The sequence below is a fragment of the Balaenoptera acutorostrata genome, chromosome 6 (assembly GCF_949987535.1).
Source record: "Balaenoptera acutorostrata chromosome 6, mBalAcu1.1, whole genome shotgun sequence".
NCBI classification, from domain to species: Eukaryota; Metazoa; Chordata; class Mammalia; order Artiodactyla; family Balaenopteridae; genus Balaenoptera; species Balaenoptera acutorostrata.
Window position 1 is genome coordinate 56,265,482 of NC_080069.1, and position 14,092 is coordinate 56,279,573.

The 14,092-nt window shown below is 39.3% G+C and overlaps 1 protein-coding gene and 1 pseudogene across 5 annotated transcripts in view; one reads left to right on the forward strand and one right to left on the reverse strand.

Annotated features, from left to right (window-relative positions):
• DENND4C (DENN domain containing 4C) overlaps positions 1–14,092 on the reverse strand; it is a 135,337-nt gene that overhangs the window by 99,622 nt on the left and 21,623 nt on the right. The window lies entirely within an intron of this gene.
• Positions 10,256–10,516, forward strand: LOC114237015 (cytochrome c oxidase subunit 6B1-like; annotated as a pseudogene).

Here is a 14,092-nt window from a genome sequence, read left to right on the forward strand (position 1 = left end):
TCACAATCAAGATAGTGAACACATCCATCAACATCCAAAATATTCTTGTACCCCTTCATCATCCCTCCCTCCCCAGGCAAGGAGTGACCTGCTTTCTGTCACTATAGATTAGTTTCTAGAATTGATATAAATGACATCATACAGTATATTCTTTTTTGTCCGGCTCCTTTCACTCATTGTAATTATTCTGAGATTCATCCATGTTACTGTTTATATCAATAGTTCATTCGTTTTTATTGCTGAGTAATATTCCACTGTTGAATATACTACAAAATGTTTATCTATTCATCCATGTTAATAAACATATAGGTTATTTTCAGTTTGGGGCTATTATAAAGCTATTATGAATACCCATGTACAAGCCGTGTGCACGTATGCTTTCATTTACCTTAGGTAAATTCTAAGATGGAATGGCTAGATCACCTGGTAGGCATATGCAATTCTAAAAAAGTGCCAAATAGTTTTCTAGAGTGAGTATACCGTTTTACATTCCTATCGTCAGTATATGAGAGTGCCACTGTTCCGCATCCTCTCCAACACTCTAAGGTCAGTCGTTTCAATTTAAACTAGATTCTACTATGTCTACAGTGATACTTGGCTATAGTTTTAATTTGTATCTTTCTAATAACTAGTAATGTTGACCACCTTTTCATGTGCTTATTTTCCATGCATACATTATCCTTTTCATACATTCTTGGATTCTGTTCACTAAAATTTTGTTTGTAATTTTATATATGTTAATGAGGGATACTTGTCTATAGTTTTGGGGTTTTTTTGGATTTTTCCTCTTGTAATGCCTTTATCTGGTTTTCACATCAAGGTAATGTCAGTCTCACAGAATGAGTCGGGAAGACTTTCCCCCTCTTCAATTTTCAGGAAGAGTTTGTATAGAATTGTTGTTATTATTTCCTCCTTAAATGTTTGATAGAATTCACCTGTGAAATTATCTGGGTCTAGAGCTTTCTTTGAGGGTAGGTGTTAAACTATAAATTCATTTCCTTTAACACATGGGGCAATTCAGATTACGTATTTCTTCTTGAGTAAACTTTCATAGTTTGTGAAGGTCTTAGTCCATTCAGGCTGCTATACCATAGGTTGGGTGGCTTATAAACAACAAAAAATTTATTTCTTGAGGCTGGGAAGTCCAAGATCAAGGCACTGGCACATTCAGTGTCTAGTGATGGCTGGCTTCCTAGTTCATAGAAGGCTGTCTTTTCACTGTAACTTCACAGGGTGGAAAGGAACAAGGGGTCTTCCTGGAGTCTCTTTCAGAAAGACACTAATACCATTCATGAGGGTTTCATCCACATGACCAGAGCACCTCCCAAAGCCCTACCTCCAAATACCATCACAATGGGGATAACGTTTTAACGTAAGAATTGGGGCAGGGCATACACATTGAGTCTATGGCAAGGAATTTGTCCATTTCATCTAAGTTGTGTAATTTACTGTATAAAATTCTTCATAATATTCCCTTATTACCCTTTTAGTATCTGTAGATTATGTAGTGATGTCACATTTCTCATTCTTGATATCAGTAAGTCTATGTCTTCTCTCTTTTTATCCTGATCCGTCTGGCTAGAAAACTGTCAATTTTATTGATCTTCTCTAAGAACCAGCTTTCAGTTTCACGGGTTTTTTTCTATTGCTTTTCTATTTCATTGATTTCTACTTTGAACTTTATTACTTCCTTCCTTTCCTCTGTTTATGTAGACTTTATTTTTTTTTAATATTTATTTATTTATTTGCCTGTGCTGGGTCTTAGTTGTGTGCACATGGGATCTTTGTTGCCACATGTGGGATCTTCGTTGTGGCATGCGGGCTCTTAGTTGCAGCATGCGGGATCTAATTCCCTGACCAGGGATGCAACCCAAGCCCCCTGCATTGGGAGCCCGGAGTCTTAAACACTGGACCACCAGGGAAGTCCCTATGTAGACTTTAATTTGCTCTTCTTCTTCTAGTTTCCTACGGTGGAAGTGGAGGCCATTGATTTGAGATCTTTCTTCTTTCCTAATGTAGGTATTTAGAGCTAAAATGCACCCCCCCCCCCAAATAATGTTTTAGTGGCATCCCACAGATTCAGGTATGTTTTCTTCTTATTCAGTTCAAAATATTTTTAAATTTCTCTTTCTTATTTTCTTTGACCAATGGGCTATTTAAAGTATGTTTTTCAGTTTCCAAATTTTGTACTTGGAAATTTTCCAAGACTCTTTCGGTTACTGACTTCTAACTTAATTACACTGTGCTCAGAGGATATACTGTGTATGACTTGAAGTCTTTTATGTTTATTGAGATTAGTTTTATGGCTAAGAATATAGTCTATTTGATAATTATACAATGTGCATTTTAGCGGAATGTGTGTTTTGTTGTTGGAGAGAGGTCAAGAAGGTTATTAGTGTTGTTCAGATCTATATATCCTTGCAGATTTTGTCCACTTGTTCAATCAATTATTAACAGAGTGGTACTGAAACTATAGTTCTGACTATAATTATAGATCTGTTGATGTCTCTTTTCAGTTCTATCAGTTTTTGCTTCATGTACTTTGAAGCTCTGTTACTAAGGGCATAACTATTTAGAATTACTACGTCCTTTCGATGAACTGACCTTTTTATCATTACGAAACGACCTTCTTTATCTCTGGTAAAAATGAGTCTGTATTAACAAAACCTTTTAAAAAATATTAAAATATTTATTAAAAACTTAGATATATAGTTAAATATCATTAGACTTCATTTTCCAACTATAGCCAAGATAAACTTTCAGAATCAATTTCATTTCACCTTACTGTTTAGAATGGCATACATTTTAATAAATAAATACTGTTAATATCAACAAAATATTATTAACTTCAATTTACAAGGCTAAATGTAGTTTACCAAATTCCTCTCATTGTAACAAAAAGAGTTTTTTAAAGGTTCAAAACTATGTGTTCCTTGGTGTTCCAAGCCATACAGAATGAAAAATGAAAAATGAACACTGTTTAAACCACAAAGAAACTAGAGTATTATCAAAGTTATTTGCTACATTTAAGCAATTTAAAATAGCGCCTTAGTGATTCCATTTAGAAAGCATTATCAACATCAGTTATGCTGGCTGGATCATGGAGCTACAAAATTGAAAAAGCAAGTCATTTCAGATGAAATCAGTTTCTTTTTAAGAACACAAAGCAGTGTAATTCTCTACTGTTGCACCTCAACTGAAAGTTTTGTAAAGAAGGAGGGCTGTAAAGAAAGGCTGAAAACACAAATGCTTTAAAGGGGTCATACAGGATATAAGAGTTGTGGGAACTAGAGACCACAGGCAGCCACTACTGTTCAGATCCATCCAATTGTTGCCAAACAGACTGGGCAAAACCAGAATTTCCTTTTTGTCTTTTCAAGGGAAGCCAAAATAATCCAGATTTTTTCCCCCAACATTCCAGGGTAGAACTCTTGTGACCTAAACATGTGTCATCTACCTCTCGTGCCAAGTGTGACTGCCAAGGCCTTAGAGAGCCCAGTTAGTTCCTTTCCAACTTTACACTGACTGTACAGAGTCGAGCATTGGAATAATCCGGATTTTTAATGTAAATCTCCAAGTTTTAAAATATCAGCAACTAATTCAAAATCCTTAAACACTAGTAAATTCAAACAAAACACATAAGCAGGCTATATTCACTCTAAAGATTAAATATCGAGAAAACAACAATTTCTAAATTTCATTTAAAAAATACTGACCTGGTTAGGGACTTCCCTGGTGGTGCAGTGGTTAAGAATCCGCCTGCCAATGCAGGGGATATGGGTTCGAGCCCTGGTCGGGGAAGATCCCACATGCTGCGGAGCAACTAAGCCTGTGAGCCAAAACTACTGAGCCTGCGCTCTAGAGCCCGCAAGCCACAACTACTGAAGCCCACGCGCCTAGAGCCTGTGCTCTGCAACAAGAGAAGCCACCGCAATGAGAAGCCCGCACACCACAACTAGAGAAAAGCCCGTGTGCAACAAATACTGACCTGGTTAAATACCTAACTTCACCATGAAAGATAAGTGAGCCAATGAACCTAACTGTATATAAAATTGATAATGTAATCACATAGAAGGGAATGGAAAAAGACCTACGTGAAGAACTGAAAATAAATCTTAACCTTTACTTAGAAGGCTTTTTTTTTTTTAACTGGTATATTTGTAGCAATTCTGAAATTATTCTATCAATATATGTACTCCATGATTGCATAATTGTAGGAGGCCAGAGCTCTTGCTATGAGAAAAGGGAGATACAAATAAGGGACGGGAGAAGACAAGTAAGAATCTCTGTTTTAGAATGGAATTAGAGGTATCAGTATGAACTCATGGTTTTAAAATATATATGCACTGAAGGCAATGTGGTACCTTGAACTGGATCACAGAATAGAAAAATTTTTATCAATGTAAAAATCAGTGAAATTAAAATTTGGATTTTAGTTGACAACAATGTAACAATGTTGATGTCTTAGTTTTGACAAATGTACTACGGTAATATAAAATGTTAGCCATAGAAAAATACAGGAAATCTCTGTACTATTTTTTCAACCTTTCTGTACACCTAAAATAATTCAAAAATAAAAATGTTTAGCTTGGGCTTCCCTGGTGGCGCAGTGGTTGAGAATCTGCCTGCTAATGCAGGGGACACGGGTTCGAGCCCTGGTCTGGGAAGATCCCACATGCCACGGAGCAGCTGGGCCCGTGAGCCACAATTGCTGAGCCTGCGCGTCTGGAGCCTGTGCCCCGCGACGGGAGGGGCCGCGATAGAGAAAGGCCCGCGCACCGCGATGAAGAGCGGTCCCCGCACCGCGATGAAGAGTGGCCCCCGCTTGCCGCAACTGGAGAAAGCCCTCGCACGAACCGAAGACCCAACACAGCCAAAATTAAATAAATAAATAAATAAATTTAAAAAATATATAAAAAAAAAAAAAAAAAAATGTTTAAATACACATGTGTCAACATTATTGATAACAGAAAAGAAATGGTAATAGCCCAAATGTCCATCAACTGATAAAGGGATAAATAAAATGTAGTACATCTATACAATGGACTATCATTCAGCAATAAAAAGAAAGTAAATACTGATACTGCCACAACATGGATGAACCGTGAAAACATTATGCTAAGTGGAAGAAGTCAGTCACAAAAGACCACATATAGTATGGTTCCATTTATATGAAATGTGCAGAATAGGCAAATCTATAGAAAGAGAAACTTGTTGGCTGCTAGGCCTGGGTGTTGGGGGAAATGGAGAATGACTGCTAATGGGTATGGGGTCTCTTTTTGAGGGAATAAAAATGTTCTAAAATTGATTGTGATGATAGTTGAGCAATCTGTGACTACACTAAAAACCAATAAATTGTATACTTTAAATGGGTGAATTGTGTGGTGTATGAATTATAGCTCAATAAAACTGTAAAATATGTATGTGTGAGTGGGTGTATCTCCTCCTTCTATCTGCTAAAAAGAAAACCCACCAGCTGTGTCACCCCACCAGCAACAAACAAATCCAGCACCTATATCACTGATTCTTAAAGACATTTCCCAGCCATGAGATACTAGAGCTCCTTGGAGAAATGGCCAATTCCAAGGCTGGGCAAAAAAAGCACAGGATGCACCTAGAACATCTTATGCAAGGCAGAGGGAAAAAAAGCACTGCTCAAAGACTAATGGAGGCTCCTATCAAAAGGACATAGAAACTAGCTTGATGAGCCTCCCATTGGCCAATCTGGGAACAATTTCAGCATTAAAATGAGCGACAATAATGGATTATAAAACACTGACTTTCTTTTAAGCCTTGAGTCCATACTGATATTATAAAGTAAATGAATGAAAGTGAAGGAAGGAAAAGAAGGCTCTTCAAAACAGAATACACACTAATAAACACAGAAAGAATGATTAAAAACCATTTTACAAGCATCACAGTATTCACATTCAAGCAAGAATTACCAATGCATGCTAAAACTACTGGGTAGAAAAGTGACCAAGATGACAGAATAGGAAGACCCTGAGCTTACCTCTTCCCAAGGGCACACCAAAATTGCAACTATTTACAGAGCAACTATTGATAAGACCTGAAAACTAGTGGAAAAGATGTTCTACAACTGAAAATATAAAGAAATAATGAAACAAACAAGAGGGGTGGAGACACGATATGGTAAAGAACCACATCACCAGGTGGGCAACCCACAAGCAAGAGGGTAATTACAACTGCAGAGGTCCTCCCCAAGGAGCCCCAAATCGGGCTCCCCAGCCCAGGGATTCTGCAACCAGGAAGATGAGCCCCCATGATGTTTGGCTATGAGGGCCAATGGGGCTTATCCAGAGGACTGTAGGAAATAAAGACTTCACTCTTAAAGGGCGTGCTCAAAATCTCACACATTCCAAGAACCAGGGACTAAGCAGTAATTTGAAAGGAGCCTGGGTTGGACCCACCTGCTGATCTTAGAGAGCCTCTGGAGAGGCAGGAGGCAACTGGAGCTTTCCCTGAGGACATGGACGCTGGTGGCAAAAATTTGTGGGAGCTCATTCTACCATGAGGACACTGGGGCTGGCAACTGTCATTTTGGAATCCTCCAACTTATTTTTTTTTTTATTAATAGTTTTGTTTTTTTTTTTACTTTAAGTAAACTCATTTTTTGTTTCTCTTTTTTTTTTTTTTGGCCACGCTGTATGGTATGTGGGATCTTAGTTCCCTGACCAGGGATTGAACCCACGCGCCCTGCACTGGAAGCACGGCATTCTAACCACTGGACCACGAGGGAATTCCCCTCCCCCTAACTTATTAGCACTGGGACCTGGCCCAGCTCACCAGCCTGTGAGCACCAGTACTGGGACACCTCAGGCCACACAGCTACCCAGGCAGGTACATAGCCCTACCAACCTGCAGGCCAGCTGTCTTAAGACACCCACCCCACCCACCTCAGGACCCAGCTACATCCACCAGAGGGCTCAGGACCCAGCATCTTTAGAAGAAATGTTAAATGGACTTCTCTAAAGTGGGAAATAAAAGGCCACAACTAGAAAAATAAATATTACAGAAGGAAAAATCTCACTGATAAAGACAAACATAAAGTAAAGGTAGTAAATCAACCACTTATAAAGCTAGTAAGAAGGTTAAAAGACAAATGTAGTAAAATCATCTACATCCGCAACAAGTAGTTAAGTGATACAGAAAACAATAAGATGTTAAATATGATGTCAAAAACAGGAAATGTCAGGAGGGAGTTGAAACAAAAATGCAAGACTGTTAAAATGCATTTGAAATTAAGAGATCAGCAACTTAGAATAATCATTTATATACACACACATATACATACATACCCACACACACATAAACACAGATTGCTACATATAAATGTCATGGTAATCAAAACCCAAAAATCTATAATGGATATATACACAAAAAGAGAGAGAAATCCAAACATACTACTAAACATAATCATCAAATCACAAGGGAAGAAAGCAAAAGAAAGGAACAAAAAAACTACGAAAACAATGAACAACATGGCAATAAGTACACACCTATCAATAACTGCTTTAAATGTAAATGGCCTAAATGCTCCAATCAAAAGACACAGACTGCATCAGACACTCTGATGTGGAGACTGATGTCAAGCGGCTGAACGAGAATGTTGTGGAGAAGGTGAACATCAATCCCCAGGTGGACTGCTACTTGTTGAAGAACGGGTGCCGCATCATCCTGCTGGCCAAGGGCCAGCTGCTCAACCTGGGCTGTGCCATGGGCCACCCAAGTTTTGTGATGAGCAGCTCCTTCACCAACCAGGTGCTAGCACAGATTGAGCTGTGGACACCCCCAGACAAGTACCCTGTCGGGGTCCACTTCCTGCTCAAGAAGGTGGATGAAGCAGTGGCTAAAGCCCACCTGGGCAAGCTGAATATGAAGCTAACCAAGCTGACTGAGAAGCAGGCCCAGTACCTGGCCATGTCCTGTGATGGCCCCTTCAAGCCTTATCACTACTGCTATTGAGAACCAGGCCTGCCCTTTGCCTTCCAGCTGCTGTCATTGCCTGGGCCCCACGTCTCCTCCCCAAGAGCAAACGGCACCAACTATGAAACTGGTTTGATATCATCCCCCATCAACTCCCTGAGGCTCATCACTCAGTCTTTAGCCTCTGCTGCATCCCTCATACTGTTCCAAGTGTGGCGGGGGGAATTGAGAAGTCCCTCCTCCAGCCCTAGTCATGATGGAGGTACATGGGAGTTACCCACAGGGAACCTTGAGCTCAGGAGTTTTGGAAATGCTCACTCAGTCAGTCCTTCCTTAGACTGGAAGGTGGCAGTGGTGGTCACAAAGCCCATGCACTTTACCATCCAGGCCCTCACGTGGCCTATGGACTTTATACCCATGTTCTTGGTTTACAGGTTCATTGGTTTCTCAGCCCATGACATACGAGAAGGAGCTATGTCAAAGGGTGTGGAGGAAATGTCGGAGTCTGTTCCTGAGAGCCTAACTTAGTGCTTAGCATTCTTTTAAACTTCAGAACAATGAGGTTGATAGTTTTAGACCCTATTAACAGAGATTGGAATACATTGTTAAGGGATAGCCAAGAAAGGAGAAGTGACAGCCAGAGGTTGAGAGGGACCAGAGAAACATAAAAGCATATTGTAACTTGATGATTCCCATCACAACTCTGGGTCAAAAAGAGATTAATTTGGTTTATAATGATTTTAATGTTAAAAGAGAATAAGAAGGTTCTTGTTCTAATAAAAATTTTGGTGCCCCCCCCACCAAAAAAAAAAAAGAGACAGAGTGGCTGAATCATATCAAGCATCTTTTCTGAACACAATGCTATGAGACTAATAATCAACTACAAGGAAAAAAACTGCAAAAAACACAAACATGTAGAGGCTAAACAATATAGTACTAAAACACCAATGGGTCACTGAAGAAATCAAAGAGGGAATCAAAGAATACCTGGAGACAAATGAAAATGAAAATACAACAATCCAAAATCTATGGTACATAGCAAAAGCAGTTCTAAGAGGGAAGTTTACAGCGATACAAGTCTACCTCAGAAAACAAGAAAAATCTCAAATAACCTAAACTTATAGCTAAAGAAACCAGGAAAAGAAGAGCAACCAAACCCAAAATTAGTATAAGGAAAGAAATCATAAAGATCAGAGCAGAAATAAAAGAGAGACTAAAAAAAAAAAAAAAAAAGCAATAGAAAAAAATCAGTGAAACTAAGCTGATGCTTTGAAAAGATAACCAAAAGTGATAAACATTTAGCTAGACATATCATGAGAAAAAAAGAGGGCCCAAACAAATAACATCAAAAATGAAAGAGGGGCTTCCCTGGTGGCACAGTGGTTGAGAATCTGCCTGCCAATGCAGGGGACACGGGTTCAAACCCTGGTCTGGGAAGATCCCACATGCCGCGGAGCAACTAGGCCCATGTGCCACAACTGCTGAGCCTGCACGTCTGGAGCCTGTGCTCCGCAACGAGAGGCCGCGATAGTGAGAGGCCTGCGCACCGCGATGAAGAGTGGCCCCCACTTGCCGCAACTAGAGAAAGCCCTCACACAGAAACGAAGACCCAACACAGCCATAAATAAATAAATAAAATTAAAAAAAAAAAAGAACTGCAATAGATATCACAAAGCAGCAAAACATACATACTTAATGCATTTCAGTCTCTCATTCAGAGTCCGTTTAATGACAGTTTATTTTAAAAATTCTGTTGTTTATTTGACTACTAAATACACAGTGGAAGTAATAACAAATTAAAAGGAAGAGCGGTAAACATGCTATCAGATCAAAAAATGAATCCATGAAGAAGCGAGGGAAATATTTTATGAAACAGAAGATGACCTAAAGGCATACGTTAACTAGATCCTTAACTGCAAGAGCCCTACACACCTCAAATATACCTAATGGGTATCACTGCTTTACAAATGCTCTATAGCATGTATAATCATGTCATCTACTTATAATGGAACAGTTAACTTACTGTTGAATTCTTTTCTCACCTTTATCTACATACTAAATACTAAAATCATATATACTAAAATCCTATATAATCCTAAAAAAAAAATCTAACCTCTATTTTGTTTCATTAGCCAATTTCCAAGCTAGTACCACCCACAGCTAATTATAACAGTTCTATATGTTTTTTGATGTGGTAGATAAACTCCCTCTTCACCCTTTTAAAAACTTTCCAGGCTTGACTGGCATCTTTGATGAGGGTCACATTGAGCTTCCAGCGGCTTCAGGGGTGTCTTTAGGAGTCAGCACTATGGCAGAGGACATCAACTCCAAAATCAAGAACTATCAGCCTGCTCCTTTTGACAGCCACTTCCCCAACCAGAGCCAGACCAGGAACTGCTGGCGGAACTACCTAGGCTTCCACCACTGTGAGAAGGCGGTGTCTGCTAAAGGAGGTGATGTCTCCATGTGTGAATGATACTGGTGTGTGTACAAGTCTCTCTGCCCCATAGCCTGGGTGTCAACCTGGGATGACCACTGGGCAGAAGGCATGTTTCCAGGGAAGATCTGAACTGGCTCCACCTCTCCTCTTCTGTCCTCCATCCTTCTGCTCAGGGTGGTGAAGGGGGACCTGGGTACGTGGTGCTCCCCACCCTGGGATCCTGAATCATGGCTTAACTAATAATACTCACTGGAAGAGTGGAAAAAAAAAAAAACTTTCCAGGCTTACTCATCCCAGCTTATCAAGTTTCAGGAGGAAAAAAGTTGAGATCTCTGTTAGGAACAATTCTAAAACCCAGATTATTTAAAGAGAACAGCCAACTTTACAATATTAAGTTCTCCAGTCAAGTGCATACGGTATGGCTCTCCATTTTATTTAGGTCATTTTTTTTTTTTAAGCCTTTAACTAAAGTCTCATGATTTTCTTCACCCACATCTTCTACATTGTTTGTTAGGATTATTCATAAGTATTTTACAGTTTTGTGGCTAACGGGAAGGAGCTCTTATGTTTGCCAAACAATCATTACTGGTACATTAATAACCTATGACTGAGTCTCAGACCTTGCTCTAAATGCGAGGAATTAAAGCAATGAAAATACCAAATGTCATGTCTTTATGAAGCCTACATTATAGTTGGGAAATAATCAGTAGATAACTGTAGACTTATAAATAAATAATTTCAGAAAGCATACATGCTATGAATAAAAATAAAGCAAGATATAGGGAAAGAAAGTGATAACGGAAGTGCTTATTTTTTTTTTTTAATTTTATTTATTTATTTATTTATTTATTTATTTTTGGCTGTGCTGGGTCTTCGGTTCGTGCGAGGGCTTTCTCTAGTTGCGGCAAGTGGGGGCCACTCTTCATCGCGGTGCGCGGGCCTTTCACTATCGCGGCCCCTCCCGTTGCGGGGCACAGGCTCCAGACGCGCAGGCTCAGCAGCTGTGGCTCACGGGCCCAGCTGCTCCATGGCATGTGGGATCTTCCCAGACCAGGGCTCGAACCCGTGTCTCCTGCATTAGCAGGCAGATTCTCAACCACTGCGCCACCAGGGAAGCCCGGAAGTGCTTATTTTTATAGTGCAGTCAAGGAAGATCTCTTTGAAGAAGTAAGGAGGTAAAATCTGAGCAGGGGTTGAAGTGATAGGAAAGAGTAAATCATATGACAACAGAAAACATTCCAAGCAGGAAGAAAATAAAAAATAAAAGCCTAAGGGCAAGTAAATACCTTGATCTTTGAGGAACAACAAGAAAGCCATGGCTCTGGAGCTTAGGGGACTATTGAAAGACGAGGTCAGCGAAGGGGGAAATTATACAGGACCTTTTAGGCTAGGTAGGGTCTTTAGATTTTATTCTAAACATGCTGGGAAGCAACTAGCAGCCTCCAGATGACAGTGCTGTGTCTTTTAAAAAAAAAATCACAGTAGTTGCTGTACACAGAGTAGAGGGAGAAAAGAGCAGAAGCAGGGAGTGCAGTTAGAAGGTAACTGCAGCAGTCCAGAAGAGAGATAATAATGGCTTACATTAAGGCAAAGGAGTGGGAGTGACAAGAAATGGCAAGATTTGAGATATAGTTTAAAGGTAAAACTGCTACTGATGGATTGGAGGTATGAGGGCAAAGAGAAGCTAAGAATGACGTCCAGTTTGTGGCCTAACCAAGAGGGTGAATGGTGGTCCCATATATTCATATGGTAAAGTCTGAGGAAAGAGTAAGTTTGAGTAAATAAACCCAACATTCTGTAGCGGACAAGTTAAGTCTGAGATGCCTACTAAAACATTCAAGCGGAGAAGGCACTCCAATACAGTGTGGAGTTTGATAAAGATATCAAGGCTGGAGTCAATAGTGAATTAATGATACTTATAACCACGAAATTAAATAAGATACCCTAAAAAGTGACAAATACTGACACAGAAAAGGTATAAGGCCTAAGCCCAGGGCACTCCAACTTTTGAGGCAAGGGAAGAGAAGCTAGAAAACAAGACTGAGAAGGAACTGTCATAAATCAGACGAGATTCAGGATGATATGGCATCCAGAAAACCAAGTGAGGTTTTCCCAAAACTAGGGACTGATCAATCGTGTCAAATGCTGATGAGAGGTAGAGAACTTAAAGACTGAGAACACTGACTAGAATGGGTTTAGTTGGTGAAGGTGGAGAAGAGCCAGCCTGGAGCAAGTTGGAGAGAAAATGCAAAGTAAGAAAATAGAGACAGTAAGTATGAGCAAGTCTTTGTAACAAATTTTTCTGTACATGAGAAAGAAAGGTGTGTGTGTGTGTGTGAGAGAGAGACAGACAGACAGACAGAGAAAGACAGTTTGAGATGTTACAGCATGTTCTTATGCTTGCAAATATGATTCAGCAGTAAAGAAAGATGATGCAGGGCAGAGAAAGGATAACACCAGAGGCAAAATCCTTCAATAGACAAGAGAATGCAGCACAGATGGAGGACTTGGCATATAGAGAGAGACAAAGAGAGAGAAAAGAGTAAGGAAAGAAAAGAGATTAAGTAGTCTTCTTAGTAATGAAAGTGGAAGAGCAAAATGACTAGGTAATGCTGAGGGCACAAGGGATATTCGTGGCCATAAATTTAAAGTGAGACCAGTCAGCACTGTTGTTTGTTTTCTCCAATCACACTCAGCTGCTCAGGTTCAAGGGAACACACAGTTTGCAAAGAATTGTGTTTTATCATGGCTGAAGTTTTGCCCTAATTACAGTGAAGGAAGAAACAAGAGAGATGATAACCTGACCCCACAAAATAGTACAGAACATTAGCAGGCATTAACATTTTTATTCAATGAATCAATGTAATTGGGTAAGGAAAGAAGTTACTGTATGAGGCGCATGATGGACAGTGAAAGAGTGGTGTGACTAATGGCCTGGTGGTCTAGATAGAATCCAAGAAGTGTCAAAATATGGTATCAAAGTATGTGAGCTGGCAGAAAAAGAGATGGAAGTCAGAATTAGATGCTTAAAATACTTTAAGTTATAGATCATGATGATAAAGTCTAGGGTAATGGTTCTCTATTCTAACTACACATTGGAATCTAATAGAATACTCTTTCTTAAATCACACCAAGAAAATAAGAATTTCTGAGGGTGGCACACTCCCATCAAAAATTTTTAAGCTGCCCAGTTAATTGTAATATACAGTCAAAATTGAGAACCAATAGTCTTGGGTGTGATCATAGAAATGGGTAGTTGAGGCAAGTTAGAAAAGAAACCTGCAATCTGCAGATTCAAGAACTAATGAAGTCTTCTTCTATTATTCCCAATATAAATAAAAGCATGAGCTATGTTCTAAATATTTTACATGCATTAACTCATTTCATACTCCTAACAACCCAACAAGGTGTAACTAGTATTATCCCCTTTTTAATGATGAAGAATGGAAGAGAATGAAAGTATACAAAATTAAAAGTCCTAGGTAATACATGAAGTAGTATAACACTATGTGTAGGTAAACTGTTGAAAGTTGAAGATGCATATAATAAACCATAAGGCAACTACTTAAAAAAAAAGATGTATAGTTAATAAACCAATGTGGAGATAAATGGAATACTAAAATACACTCAATCCAAAAAGGAACAAAAAACAGGACATTAAAAACAGAGAGAGAAACCTTAAGAAAACAGGAGCTGAACTCCCTC